The 15,230-nt window shown below is 36.6% G+C and overlaps 1 long non-coding RNA gene across 1 annotated transcript; it reads left to right on the top strand.

Annotated features, from left to right (window-relative positions):
• Nucleotides 1-12,449: 12,449 nt before the first annotated feature.
• LOC122144603 lies at nt 12,450-13,142 on the top strand. Its single transcript, XR_006159773.1, has 2 exons — nt 12,450-12,911; nt 12,996-13,142. It is a non-coding gene; the product is annotated as an uncharacterized LOC122144603 (long non-coding RNA).
• Nucleotides 13,143-15,230: the final 2,088 nt, after the last annotated feature.

A 15,230-nucleotide genomic window follows, 5' to 3' on the forward strand; every position in this document is an offset into this window, starting at 1 on the left:
AGAGAACATGAAGATCCAGAACCCTGCAGAATCAAACACACTGAAGAACAAACAGGTTGCTGTTTATTCTTCATCCTTCAGTAATGAGGCTGAAAAATGTTTGTATATATATGTGGATTTTAGCAGTGGCAGGTAACATGTTCACTCCTACTATGATGATTCTGATTTTATTACATTCTGTGTAAACGGCGATTGATAATGGATCAATAAAAACAAGGTCGTGTCAGTTGAAGCTCACACAGTCTGTCTGAGAGAGAATCTCGTCGAGAAATCAAACAAAATGAACGCAACTGCACACAGAAGAAACATTAAAAATGTAACTTAGTTCTTATATTTATAACATACAGCCTAGTTAAGCAACATGACACGACCAAGAGAGTGAAGCTTTCCTGGAAACCACGAATGAAAATTTGACATTTTAAAGAGTTAAAATGAGTAGTTCATATACATTTTAGTTCAATATTTGAGTCTCTGAGCTGCACACAGTAGTGTTTCATTACTGAAGGATTCGTGTTTGTGAATTTTGAATCATTTGAGTCAATGATTCAGTGGTCCATTTATAAAGACATGCCCTGCGTCTCAATGTTCATACTATCCATCCTTAATAGTATGTGAGATTAGAATAAGTGTATAGAAATATAATGTAGGAACCAGTTAAATGTCCTTGTTAGTTTTTATCATATTTAGTCAACCTTATTCTATTTAGTTTTAATCGACTAAAAGTCTCAACTTTTAGTCTAGTTTTAGTCAATGGAAACTTGACATTTTAGCAATAAGATTATTATTAATTAACCGCACAGCAGTATTTAGTTTGGCAGTAAGCCAACGAAATGCATGACCATTTTTTTCAGGTCGAAAAACCCTTCAAATTTTCGTCATACTCAAGTTTAAGTCAATGAAATGTATAAGCATTTTAGTCAGGTTGTAGTCAATGAAACCTTAGTCACATTTTCATCATATTGTATAATGGCTCAACTGATAATCGTAATGTTTGTTGTTATTTGAGAAATTTACTTTTGTGTTTCAGGTATTCCTCTTTCACCAGTAAACACAAAGCAATAGAATGTGGACTCATACACATGGTTTATTTTATCTCATGTAATGTGATGATTATTAGGCTTTTTATTATATAAAATAAAAACCAAAGACTCATGCACTCAGTCTGTCTATAATATGAAAACTGGTGAAACAAAGAAAAATATGATAACAGTGAAATTCCTAATAGTTATTACACTACTTCCAAATTGCCGTAGCCTTTTTCTGTATTAAAACAGCAGTGGTTTTTATGGATTACATGATTACATATTATTTACAAGATATCAATAAGTTATTCATAATTTATTGATTCTCCCTATTTTCCATCTTTTAAATGTTCCTTTCCAGCTGATGTACACTCAGAAAGTCGTCCAGTTTTGTGGACATTCACACAGAGATCAGTCATTAGTCAGCGACAGCATTTGACGACTGATTTATAAAAATCATTTCAGGTTTAAGAAGTGTTTGATGAAAAATGTTTATTTGAATTATCACTCTGTAGCTTATTTAACCATGTATTACTGTGTATTTGAAAGGCGTTTGTCTTTCAAAACACATTAAAACGCACAAATTCACAAACTTTTGTCATCTGATCCTCTTTCACCAAATATATTTACTTGAAGTACCCCTGAGATTTAAAAAAATATATATTTTAATAATTATCACATTTGCATGTTCATGGTTCTCTGATGTTGGTTATGTCCACATGACATGCAAACAAATGAAATGTTAAACTATTTTAGTAAGATTTATTTTATTTTATTTGAGTGGGTTTAAAATTATTTATTTAATGCATCATTTTTTATGATTTAATTAATTAGACTTTTGATTAAACTCACAAAACCCTAGTTTGGGGAAACCTTGAGTAATTTTAATGGCACTTCATGTTAATAACAACAAATGGAATATAGTGTGTGTCTCTATATATGATAAGATATATATATATATATATATATATATTAGGCATGGGCCGGTATGAGTTTTTGACGGTATGATAACCTTAAGCAAACATATCAAGGGGGGGGGGGGGGGGTTTCACGGTATTGTTGTTACAGCTCTGAAATGTGTTATTTTTAAATGACTGGGTTAAAAATTAAACATTTAAAATTTCCCGCTATAATATATTTTGTTTTTGAGCAACATACAGAATATTAGAAAACAGGAATTTGTTTATTTTTTTTTTGTGTTGATTTGTTTCGTTGTAAAAAGAAAAAAAAATAAAGACTGACATCTTTATTAACCTAAATCTGTAATTACAGTTATTTCATTATTGTTATATAATTCATATACATATAATTTATATCATTTCACATCATTCTAGCTGATATAATAAATAAGGCATACACATAATTTGAATTTAATAATAACCCAATGAAGCAAAAACACAGAATGTTCTGACAAGCTTTGTGAAATTATACCACGTAAACTTTTCAGAAGACAGTCAGCTCGCCCTCAGAAAACACATTTCATATAACCACCCCAAATCAATAATTGAGGATTTTATTCTCAATAGGATTGTGCATCATGAACAGTGAGTTAACGTCCTGTGGCTACAGTATTTGTTTCTCTGTGCGTCCGTCGCTTCAGTTAAGCAGGACTTCCATATTTTCACAATAAATGACATTTTGGAAAAATGATTGCAATTGCAACGGCAGTTTGTGCAAAGTCCAGCACCAGAAAGTTGCAATAGGCCAAAAAAACGGCCGGTTTAATGCACAGATTTTACTACCATATTTAAACTGCGCAGTGTTTGATGTTTGACTGACTGTATTTCTTATTATGATAATGAAGAGACTGGCGCTTGTCAAAGTAACTGTGTGCGCGCAGCTACCAGCACAATCACTACCTGATTTTTTTATTTTATTTTTTCTTCCAGTGGAACTGTGGAAGCTAACTTTCATTTTAGTCAAAAAGATCATCAGTATTGTAAACGGCTTCTGTTCTCTTTATTTGTGCACATATCTACAATAAAAACAAATCTTTATGCTAAAAAATGCTCTCAAAGAAAATAGGATGCTGCTTTCTGCCGTCTGGCATATTCCCTTCTCATGCTATACAATACTAGGCTACTTGTTGCACACAGTTTTTTTGTTCATTTTCTTAATTTATTAAGTAAAAATGTATTTCTCATATAGACCTATTTATTCTATTCTAATTTAAAATAATCTTATCGGTTAACAGTTAATAATCTGTTATTCTAGCTACGGTTGTCGGTTAGGAAAATAACCAAAATGAATATCTGTACACACGCATTAGCATACAGGTGACAGTTGACCATACAGAGCATCAGGGAGAAGTTGGACAAGTGGGGACTTATTAAAAGTTCCCAATGCTTCGGGAAAAGCTGCATTTTGAAAGAGTTTCTTGCTTTGATTACCAATGATTAAACAATTGAGTTAATTGTTCATGTGCAGTAGTAAGTTTAAGCATCTCCCTTATTAGACATGATTCTATATGGATTATGATCATAATAAAAGAGTTTTTGTTTTCATGCTTTTCATTTCGTTAAGTATACTAATTCTAAAGCTTAAAGATATATTTATGTTCGTGAGGCATGTTTTCGCTTGAGTTTCTGTTCCACCATTTTTTGTGAAGTTAATCTCCTTTTCAAGCACCAGACGGCAGAAAGCGCTTTCTTGTTTGTTTTTTCTTTATTTTATAAAAGCACAACGTTTTGTTGATATTGTGAGGTGTAAAATAAAAGTTAGACCCTTGTTATAGTCGATGAATTAAAATGACGGAAGTACTCTACGCGGGATCGCTTATGGCGGATCGCTACTATACTTCCAAAAAAGTCCTGCAAAGCCAGCTTCCAATTTCTGCACAAAACTATTGATATGAAGTGTACACATTTATCTAGGTTTAAGGAAAAAAGGTGGGCTAATTCTGATAAGCTGCCTGATACAAGCCTTGGCTCTGGCTCTGAGCTACTTTGGCCAGGCACCGGCCTCGGGCCTACCTTTGATAGCTAGTGCAGGGCTCTACACCAAACCAATTGATGGAGCTGATCAAACATTGGCTGAATAGTTTTCACCACAGAAACATGGGTTTGTGTCCATATTTTTTAATGTAGATCATTGTACCCTCATATCATAAAATGGCTATAATTTTGCATAGTCTGCTTCTTTCACTTCATACACTTCTTCTGATTTATTTTTTGATTTATTTATATTGTAACGCTTTTACTTTCATTTCAGATCTGATGGAGGAGAGGAAGAGCAGAAACATCATCACGCAAAAACCAGCTTAAAACACTCGCCACACAGACCGGAAAAAGAGTTTTCTTTTACTGAAAAGAAGAACAAGAAATGTTTCACCTGCACTCCAGTGTGGAAAAGAGTTTGTCAACCAACTTTTTACTCTCAGTGTTCACATGAGGATCCACACTGAGAGAAGCCACCACATGTGATCAAAAGCGTAGAAGAGCTTTGCAGATTTAGGAAGCCTCCTCAGAATCACGAGAACATCCACACCACCCAGAGAGAAACTGCACCCATGTGATCAGTGTGGAAAAACATTTGTAAGAGCTTCACATCTGAAGAATCACCTGAAAGTTCAAACACAAGATATCACATAGAAATACAAAAAACAAATAAGTAAAAACACAACCCAACATGCTTCATAAATAAAATTCATCTAAAAAAAAAAAAAAAAAACGTATTCTTGTCTTTTTTCTGAGGTAAAGATATTGAAATTATTTAAGTTGTGATGTTTGCTGCTATAAATGCTTTAGAAAAAAATATAAGTTTAAGTACATTCATTATTTGTAGTGCACCAGTCACCCACACCACACACAGGATAACCTTTGTGGTTTGTCACTTCTTATTATAACACAAAAAATCTCATATTTCAAGCCCTGTCGATCTTATGAAATACATAAAACATTTCCAGCTTATAGTATTATGATGTTCTGCCATGAATGCAGGTAATATTCACAGTCATAAGTTCGGTATGATTTGAATTTCTCAGGTGACTGCTAGCAATGGTCTCAATCTATACCATTAATATAAAAGAAGGTAAATACAGACTCTAAGAGTTTAGAGAGATATTTTTGCTCTCACTGTAGAAGAGGGTGTGTCAGGTCCCAGGGTCTTTAACGTGAGTTACCATCTGTCCCCAAAAAGGTGTAAATGATCAATGCTGATCAATGCATCGATGTTTGTCCAGATTCTGAAGTACTTAAGGAAATGTCGTAAGAAGATCAGGGTCCTTCTGTATCCAGATGAGCTCGTAGTGTGCAGTGTGTCCATATACACCCATACTCATCCATCTTAGATCTCTCTTTGAGAATGTGATGTTTTGTATTGATTTGATATCTCTGAATTGGCATGAGATACATATTTACCTGACTGACAATAAATTGTTACATTTGAATCTGGATTCTGATTTAACTAGAGTCAATAATCTCAGAGTAATTATGTTAAGTCTATTACAATCTAGCAAATCTACGCTTTGTAGTTAGTAAACAGACCCATTACTCGATGGGACGCGATGAGTGCTGGATGATTACTGACGCATAAAAGCAGCGTGTCCGAAAGTAAAAGAGGTAAGGAGAACGGTTTGGGATCCTTCTAGCAGACCGCAGCACTTTTATGCAAATACATAGAGCCCCTTAAATGGAGAGATTAGTCTGGGGTTCCGGGCATGCTCCCCGAGAAAAATGCAGGTAGATTTTTCTGACCTTACATGTGTGCTTTTTAAAATGTTTTAAGTCCCATAAATTGGAAAAACAATACAGGTTTCTAAAAACCAAGTCAGTGGGTGCATAAAATGATTTGCCTAAGATAACAGGATTCTTAAACATATGAGAACCAGATTAAATGTTGCAGTGATCCACCACTACAAACTGGAAAAGAGAAGATTTGTGTATTTTTGACAATGGCCAATAAGCCAATAAATCCCAAACATGTGAAACATTTCAAGGATTACTCATCATCATCATCTCTCTTTCTCTTCATCACAGGTCTCTTTTCTCCTTGACTGTCGTCTGTGCTGGAAGAATGTAAATATTGAGTCAGCTGATATGAAGCTCCAATGGTGGGTAATGGTCCTGTCTTCTAGGAGCTGCGAATAGAGCATTCTCAGAGCTTCCAATCCCAATTTTGGGAACCAAAAATTGTTAGCTTGAAGGGACTCTTGCCTTGTCCAATACCCACACTTCAGTGACACCTTCAATACTAGTACTTGACCACTTGATGACTTAAGTATGACGTGATTTACCGTATATGGTCCAAGTGTTCAAGTGAAGATAAAGATCACAAGTGTATGTGTCTAACTTCATTACCTGGATGGGACACACTTATAGTGTTGTAAAATGCAAGTGTTACATAGCTGCTATTTTTTTCATTTTTTAAATACTTTGCATTTTAAAATCAACTTCTAAATGTCTGTACAGTAGTCCCTATAACATGACATAATTTTAAATTGTTGCTTCCTAATTAAGTGACAAAAAGCAGTTGTAAATATTGTACAAAAATAAATATCACCACTACTCATCGCTGCACCAATTAAACATTAAAAAAAAATTATACCCAAGTTATATGTGTAATATTTAATTATTATATTGATATTTAAAGGGGTCAGTATGATGCTATTTCAATTTTTCTTTCTCTTGGAGTGTTACAAGCTCTTGGTGCAGCATGAAGAAGATCTGTAAAGTTGCAAAGACTCAAAGTCTCAAATCCATATAAATATTCTTTATCAAAAGTTAAGACTCGTGCACACCCCTCCCCTCCTAAATGCTCTCCTAAAACGTCTAGGTTCTAACACGCCCCACCCCCCCCCACATATCTACATCACAATGTGGGAAGATTTGCATTAACACTGCTCCAAATATTCACGCAAAGAAAGAAGGCGTTCCTTTTATTCTTCTTGTAGGCATTGTTGCTGCCGCTGCCTGTGTGTTTGGTTGTGAAAGTGAAACTGTTTGCTTTTGGTCTTCTGTAAAAGAGGACGGATCCGTGCTGGTCAGCTGAGGAAATACAGCAACTTCGCGACTGTGGATCACCGGATTTGCTTTCATCGTGGACGAAGAGGAGTCCAGCCCATGGTCATCACATATCGGTTAAGCTGCAAGACCAAGGCACGCCTCCTTCGCAGAATCCGCAAGTCAAGTCAACTGTACTCCCCGCTCACACTCTGCAGTGTGTGATGCTTTTTCATTGAGAAAAGTGAAACTACTTTGTTTGGCATATCTTCCAAAAGAGGACACGACTAGAAATCATGTTTACATCACATTTATAATGGTTTTACCGTTTATGTCTCAGTCGTCTCGGCCGACATTGCGGGCATCACAAATATGTTAAGGGGTGTAAATACATTTCGCCACACACTTGAGTGTATTCGACCAATCATAGCGCACTGGATAGTTGGATTACAATCACAGCACACCTCGTTTTTCGTGAGAGCGATGGCGAACTCTTGTAAAAATCGTCGTGTTTCAGAAGGCGGGGCATAGAGGAGAAACAATAATGTACAGTATATGTACCTGTAATTTGTGTTGATGCAAAAATCCTTTAAAAATATAAGCATTACGTTTAGTGCAAATAAGTATTAAAATTGCAATATGATTATTATTATAACTGCATTAAAATACTTTTTAACTATTTTAAATTAAATACTTTACATTTCACAAATTAAATGCTGTTTTTTTCTCTTTAAATATCTAGGCACTGAAATTTCTTGGACTTTTGTTAATGTGCTCATATTCAAATTGGTTTCTCATGTGTTGTAAATTTTTATTTGAAATTGTTTTATTATTGGTATGTATTTATGCTTTTGGCCATCTGTTTGTGTGTGTGTGTGTGTGTGTGAGTGTGTGCGTGTGTGCGTGTATGTATGTGTGAACTACCCATATCATATTACTTCTTTCATATTTTGGGAATAAATATGATGAGTGACTAAATTTGTGTGTATTATAAATTATTAAGCCTTCATATGTTAACATAGGCTTATAAAATAATGGAAAACAAGCAGAGGCCTCTCTCTTCCGCAACGCTACAAGTAAGGTGAAATGTAAAAAGGGCTGTGTAATAAGATGAATATTCATATTTAACACTGTAAGAAAGCATTTGATTGAGGATGTAAATTACTAGTTTGGACGTTGGTAACACGTTTTTAAACGTTGGAAGAGTATACGAACGTGATAAAACGTTTCTACACGTTGTGAAAAAACAAAGAAAAAAGACATTTGTTGTCCGTATTTATACGTAGCCAAATGGCAAAATGGTTTCGTGAAGAACAGCAGTACAAGACAGTTGTTGAAGCTGAGGTAGAAGATTGTATTTATGTCAAACTCCACTTATGTATTTGGTTTTAATTTTCTTTCAGAGGTATGTGTTCAATTATCCGTTCTGTGGCTAAAACCAACTATAAAATGTTTGTCCCATCTGACAATCGCCAGCTACACAAAACTCTCCAATGTCAGGAGGAGGCAACACGATGAATGAAAACAAAAAAAAGATTTCGCCCTCACTATCGCGGCGAGTGACGTCCATCCCCACCCGCGCTCTCACAAACCACAACACAATTCCTCGTGGAGCGCGAGCAGTTCGCGGTACTTCACGTGTTTTATTTGTCACAACTCTTACCCGTTTTATTTAATCATCATTCAAAGAGGTAGGTTTGTGATTTGTTTTTCTTTCCTTTTCTCTGCGTCTGCGGACTAAGACATTATCACAGCAGGCGACGATGTGAGGAAAATATTTGTCAGTTTCCTTGGATAGCATATATAATTTTATTATATTTACTAATAGATCACTTTTTAGTCGTTCAACACATCGCCTTCACGCAAAATAATCAGTTTCTATCATCGCAAACACTCAGAATAGAGTGAGATGAGCTGCTGCTGATCCCTCAATGGTCTTGTTTAATGAGTGTCTTTTATAGTCTGGAGACTCATCAATATTTTCCGCTGATGAAAAGCCCTCTTTATTTCATGATAATAGATCCTGTTTTTTCACCTCATTCATGTATACTGAGAACTTAAGATTCTGTTTCCTTTGACACATTAAGAATTATTTTATTGCTGTCAAGACCCAAACACAACACGATCAGTTATTGTGACATTACAAGAGGAAACTAATCACAAACAGCATTTATTTGCATTAGTCTTGTGATAACCCACGTTCAGATAACACACAAAACTAAAACACATTCTTTAAAATGCAAATTCCTTGTGTTGAGTTAATTGTGTACCTTGCAAATGGTGCAAAATGTATTTGTGTGTTTCGTTCTTTAACTTGTTTAAATTCTTGATTGTTTAGAATTTGATATCTTTTTAATGCTAATTTGGTTTTCTCAGCTCACAAGTTGCAAGAATAGAGCATCAGGAAGAAGAGAAATCTGCAGAGACAGATGTTGTTGAAGGACAGAGAGAACATGACGATCCAGAAAAACCCTGCCGGAATCAACCACACTGAAGAAACAAACAGGGTGTGTTTATTCTGTAATGATTAGTGATGAGGCTGAAGAAACATTTAAAGTAGTACCGAGCCGATCATCAAAGTTTTATGTTTGAAACAGGGAATGGGGACAATAGCAGGGCTAAACAAAGGAAAATGGGTAAATAGGACAAAAAAAAAAGAGAAAGTATACTAACCGGAAACGTAAGATCGAGCGCGTAACATTCTAGCTCAGTTTCAGTACAAAAGGGGATTGAACGCAAATGTTTCAAAGGATATCCTGAGTGTTTGTTCAGTGAAAATATTTGGTCCAGTTAGTTAGCTAAAAGGGTTATATTATTATCTGATACGTTTTTTTAGTTAGTTATTAGTGTTTCATATTGTATGTAGAATATGATTTTCTATTTGTTTAGTGTGTAGTTAATCAGCACATCAGTAGTTATCACTACAGAAACCCATGTGATATACGAGTTGGATCTAGAACAGTGAATCAGTTTGTATGAAGTGTGTGCAAATTATTTAAACTGTTGTGTATCCGTCGTCAACGTTTGCATCATAGTTTCTACAACTTGTTAAAAAATGAATTTAGATTGTAATTTGGTGTTTAACTGTCATTTTAGATCCAATCCAAGAGAATAAACATGTCAAAAACTCGAGAAAAATCTCTCACCGAGACTGAAAGAGTTTCGTTACTGAAAGATAGAACAAGAAAAGTTTTTTCACCTGCACTCAGTGTGGAAAGAGTTTCCACATGCAAACAGAATCTCAGTGTTCACAGCATGAGGATCCACACTGGAGAGAAACCGTGCATTATGTGATCATGCGGGAAGAGAATTCCACACACAGCGACACTTTTAAGAGACACGATGAAACATCCCCACTGGAGAGAAACTGCAATATCTGGGATCATGCGCAAAAACATTTTTAAGAGCTTCACACCTGAAGGGGTTCACCTGAAATTCATTCAAAAGGAGAAAACCACATTCATGTTCTTCTTTTCCCTGTGGAAATAGTTTTTTCACATCTGCATACTTAAAGTTCATCAGAAGATACACACGGTGTGAGAGAATATAGGTGTGCTTTGAGTGTGGAAAGACTTTTATAGCAGCTGAAGATTGGAAACGTCACCAGAGGATCCACACTGGGAGAGAACCTTACAAGGTTCACTCTGTGATATGAGATTCAGTCAGCCAGAACCCCTGAGAACACACATGAGAGGATTCACACTGGGAGAGAACCGTATCACTGCTCTGCATGTGGGGAAGAGTTTTCACTCATTTTTTTCTCTACGAAGTCATAAAATAAACATCACAATAATAGTTAATCTTCAGGTGTGTATTCCAGAAAGGATTCAACAATCTCAGAGTTGTCCCTTACCCTGAGATGGAACTCTTGAGTGTTTCGGTTTCAGAACACTAAATCGTGTTAGTTCAGTCGACTCTGAGCAGGTTGACTCTGAGTTTTAGCTCTACAAGTGCACCACCTACTATGAGAAGTCATGATCAATGGCGCTCTGTAATTATGATTCACCATGGCAACAGTCAACCGACAAAAATACATCTGCATACTTCTGAGTCTGAACGTAAATTAATTCTTAATCACTGTTTACAATATCAATGGTAAACTGTATATTATTTAACTAAATTTCATTTTCATGGTATCCCATGGCAAAAAAAGAGAAAGAAAAGAAAACGAATCGTAGTATCATCTAAAAAGGATTATTATAAAAACACAATTCAATCAGGGTGAAGCCCCTAAGTATAAACGTTGCCATGGGAAGCTACATGACGCTGCTTCATTCCCTCGCTGTATACTGTGTCGAAGAAGACCAGAAACTCGAGTGGATTTTCGTCAAGTTAAAGCAAGTCTATCCTCGCACTACCGCTGCAATGTGTTTGTCCCCTGATTGCATCACAAAGGGAAAGCCTGGTTCTATCGTCTTGCGCTCTATGGAGATGCATAGCAGTGGATTATTCCCGCACCGCGTGAACTCCACTGTGGCGGCTCCCACAACTTGCTCAGGGGTAATAACCTTATTCGCTAATGAGAAATTGTACGTGCATAATCCTGTGTTCTCCTGCAATCACGAATCGGGTGAGCTGGAAGTTTCCACAGAGGGGGAAAGGATTAAATTGCTCTGACTGAATGCAAAGTGTCACCTGCAAGCAAAACGTTTATCTTAAAAGGATTTCTTTGATTCTCCGAATTTTGGACATTTTATTTTAACCAGAGACCTGGTTACATACTAGTGATCTAAGTTCACTTTCTGAGTCGCTACCGCCTAACAGGTTGTTTTTTTAATTCCACCCCCGCGGGCCTCTGGTGGCAGAGGTGTGAGCTTGTCAACTATTTTAAATGGAGCTTGAATTGTCTGGACTCTGCAATATCACACATTATGCTAGGTTTTAAGTTGTTTCAGTTGAACTCCTCAATACTTGCATGTGCGTGGGTCTTATCGTCCTTCTGAAAAGGCTACAGCCGATAAGGAAGTTTACAGGGACATGGTGGGGAAAAATATATGTTTACAAAATGACACCTTTTAATAGTGGGGACTTCATTCATTCAACAGTTATTTATTTCCGTAATTCAACTCAAATGACACTCTATGTGTGTTAGGTATGGATTATTTATAGTTATTGTAGAAGCTTTGACTTCAAAACATACTTAATGCCACCATATGAGATTAAGTTAATAAAAGTGGTAATATTATTCTCCGCTACTTCTGCATTTCACCTCTGTTTTAATAATTTGTTTATTCTCATAAACCTGAACACGTAATATTAAATAGTGTGGTGACCCCAAGTTACGCAAGGTGACGTTCAGCAAACCAGGGAAAGCACCATCATTGGCGACCCTGTGATGTTTTTCAGGACCAGGGATAGCTCCTCCAACACAGGTGTGCACGTGTTCTCCTCTAGACAGTGAGCCTCCCAGCTGCATCTCGTTTAACTCTTAACTTCCGTTGAGGACACTTGTATACAGCAACCTACAAGGGCTCCAACATAATGAGAAAACGAGACACAGATGATAAAAAAAGTACTGAGCACTGTGAATGTTAGAGACTCATGTTTTATTTATAACAATCATTGTATTTCAGGGCAGTTTGTGAAAAAAAGAAAAGAAAAACACGTTACGACCTTTTCACAACGTGAAAAGAAAGTTGTTGTGCGTGCTGGGTAATTACGTCTTTAGCGAGCCTGGGAGGTGAATGGTGCTTCTCAAACAGAAAGCTGCATCCTAATGTGACTATATATGTTTGGCTTGCTTCAGGTAAAATTATTGAGCCTATCACAGCTAAAGGCGGAGCATATATACCTGCTTTGTAATGAATCACGTCATGGAGCTTCTTTCTTGTTTTCCGGTTCCGCATGCTGAGTGGCATGCGGGAAATTTGTCTGTTTGGTCCCTCGTATGGCATGTAGGAGATCGAGTGCTGTTTCCCACGGCTGACGTTCTTGTGTAGAGACTCCACAGGTAGGAACGCGTTGTTTATAGTGTTTATTTAATCTTTCTTATAGGGCGGTGGGTAAATCAAAATGCCTTCTGTTCTATTTATAGTGTGCGCATTGATTTCGCACTTTGGACTGCCGTGACTGGATTCCGTTGCTGGGGTTACCTGTCATTCGCCCGTTGATCACGGAGCGCTGCTGTTTTGCTGCTGTCTTAACTAGATATTAAAACGAAAGGATTTGCGTCAATTTCATTTCACTCTGGCTGCGGCCGAACAAGAAACTGTTTGTGTTTTAATTACGTATGCAGGTCGACAGGAGGACTATCACCGCTCTAAATTTTGTACTTGCGTTTTTACCGTGAACTTAGGCTACCTGCGTGTGTATATGCCTGTATGTTTACAAGGAGAATGTTGTGTGTTGGTAATTGTATTGGTTTCTTTCAAATGTTTATTGTTAATTTTGTACTCGCGTTTTTACCGTGAACTGTGTATTTAATTCTATGTATGTGATTTTTGTTTGATTTCATTAGGGGTTGAGTAAAGTAAAGGGGCGGGGCTTGACTTGTGGATTATTTCTGTGCTGTGTGGGCACCAGTGTGTGAAGGTGATATTAATTTTGTTCTGGTTTTCTTTTGTATTTCTTATGCTACTTACTGAGTGTTGTGGTGCTCATTGAGTCCCCCCCTGCTGGCCACACTCAGTCTTGTTGTCTTATTTTTGAGCGTTACCCTTTTGATTAAGTGTATCTATTTTGTATTGATGTTGTGAGGTGTGCTATTCAGCGCTGTAGTATTATTTTGAACATTTTCATTGTATTGTCTTTGTCTTGAACTTTATTATAATTGTGTCCTTTGAAAAAAAAAAATAATAAAATATATATATTCATCCACGTCTCTTGTCCTATTAGGGGAATAAATCTGTGCAGCCTATTTTAGGTTGGTTTTCCTGGGTTGAGAATTCCCAGGTGGCGTAGTCATTTGTAACCGGATCTTCTTAGTGAACCGGTTGAACCACTAAAATTCAGATGATCAGTACCGTTTTCTTTGTTTATTTTCGTGAATTTAAATGTGTGCAGCCTTTCGTTTGAGAGACACCCAGAGATAAGATTTGTTGAACTGAAAAAGGCTCTGAATGAGGAGTCGATTATTCCCCTTGATGGAATCGATTCCTTTGGATTCGACTCTCGACTCCCAACACCCCGGAAATTCCAACATTCCCACATTTCCCAGCCCTTCAGCGAGGACCCTACGCAGATAGCAAGAGAGAAATCTTAGCTCGCTGGATTTGATCCATTTTATGTCCTAGAAAACATTGTACAGGTAGGCTATAATTTTAACACAGACACTACTAATTTTAACACTCGCGGACATTGTTTTTGTTTATTTAATCCAATCCGTCTGAGAGATATGAGAATTAATTACTGACAAACTAACCTTCACGCCTAAAGTACAGAAAAATGAGCGTTTCAAATACTTAGAAATTCTCCTTTTAAAACGAATGTGTTTCTGAATGCTTTTCCGTGTTTGCTGTTTTCGCTTCTGTTTTATGCTGTTGTTTTTGACCGATAAGTTGATTCGACGTTTGCTGTTTGACATTTTTTTTAGAGATTCAGCCTCGAAAATCTTCAGCAGTTCTTTAACGATTTAGCACAATGACAAGAAACATACTGTGTTCTAACTGTTTTCAAATGTAGAAGAGAACACACATGTGTTTCATTTGTTTTAATCTGCCTTAAGTTATTATAACTGATAGACCTTATAATGTAGCTAAAAGTGCAGGATAGGGACCGTCTGCAAAGTGCAAAACCAAGAGCAAAAAGCACGTTTATTCCATATAAATGCTTCACTTGTGAAATGTATAAAAATAAATCTCAGCTCTAAGGGTGTGTCTTATTACTGGTCCAGACCCAGCAAACAGGGGACGTCCCCCCGTTCGCGGACGGACGTTCGGAGGACGTCCGTATTTGGTCCTCTTTTTGACGTTCGCTGGCGAGCCAGTTTGCGAACGTCCCTGTTTCGTCCCTCATCTGCCATTTCCATTACAACACTTGAAAAATCCAGTCCTTTATCCTTTATCATCAGACCTGACCAGTGTTGGGCAGTAACTACATGTAACTAAATTACCTAATTTAATTGCAAAATGAATGTAACTGTAATCTGTTAGAGTTACTAGGAAAAAACCGTAATTAAATTACAGTTAGCGTACTTATGAAATTGTTAATGATTACAAAGGGAGTAGTAATATCTGAATATTTTCACACACATAACTGTTTTATTTCCTTTATTATTATTATTATTAGGGGTTCAAGCACGCAGTGCTGAAACCCTATTGTAATTGTTAGG

The sequence above is a fragment of the Cyprinus carpio genome, unplaced genomic scaffold (assembly GCF_018340385.1).
Source record: "Cyprinus carpio isolate SPL01 unplaced genomic scaffold, ASM1834038v1 S000006738, whole genome shotgun sequence".
NCBI lineage: Eukaryota > Metazoa > Chordata > Actinopteri > Cypriniformes > Cyprinidae > Cyprinus > Cyprinus carpio.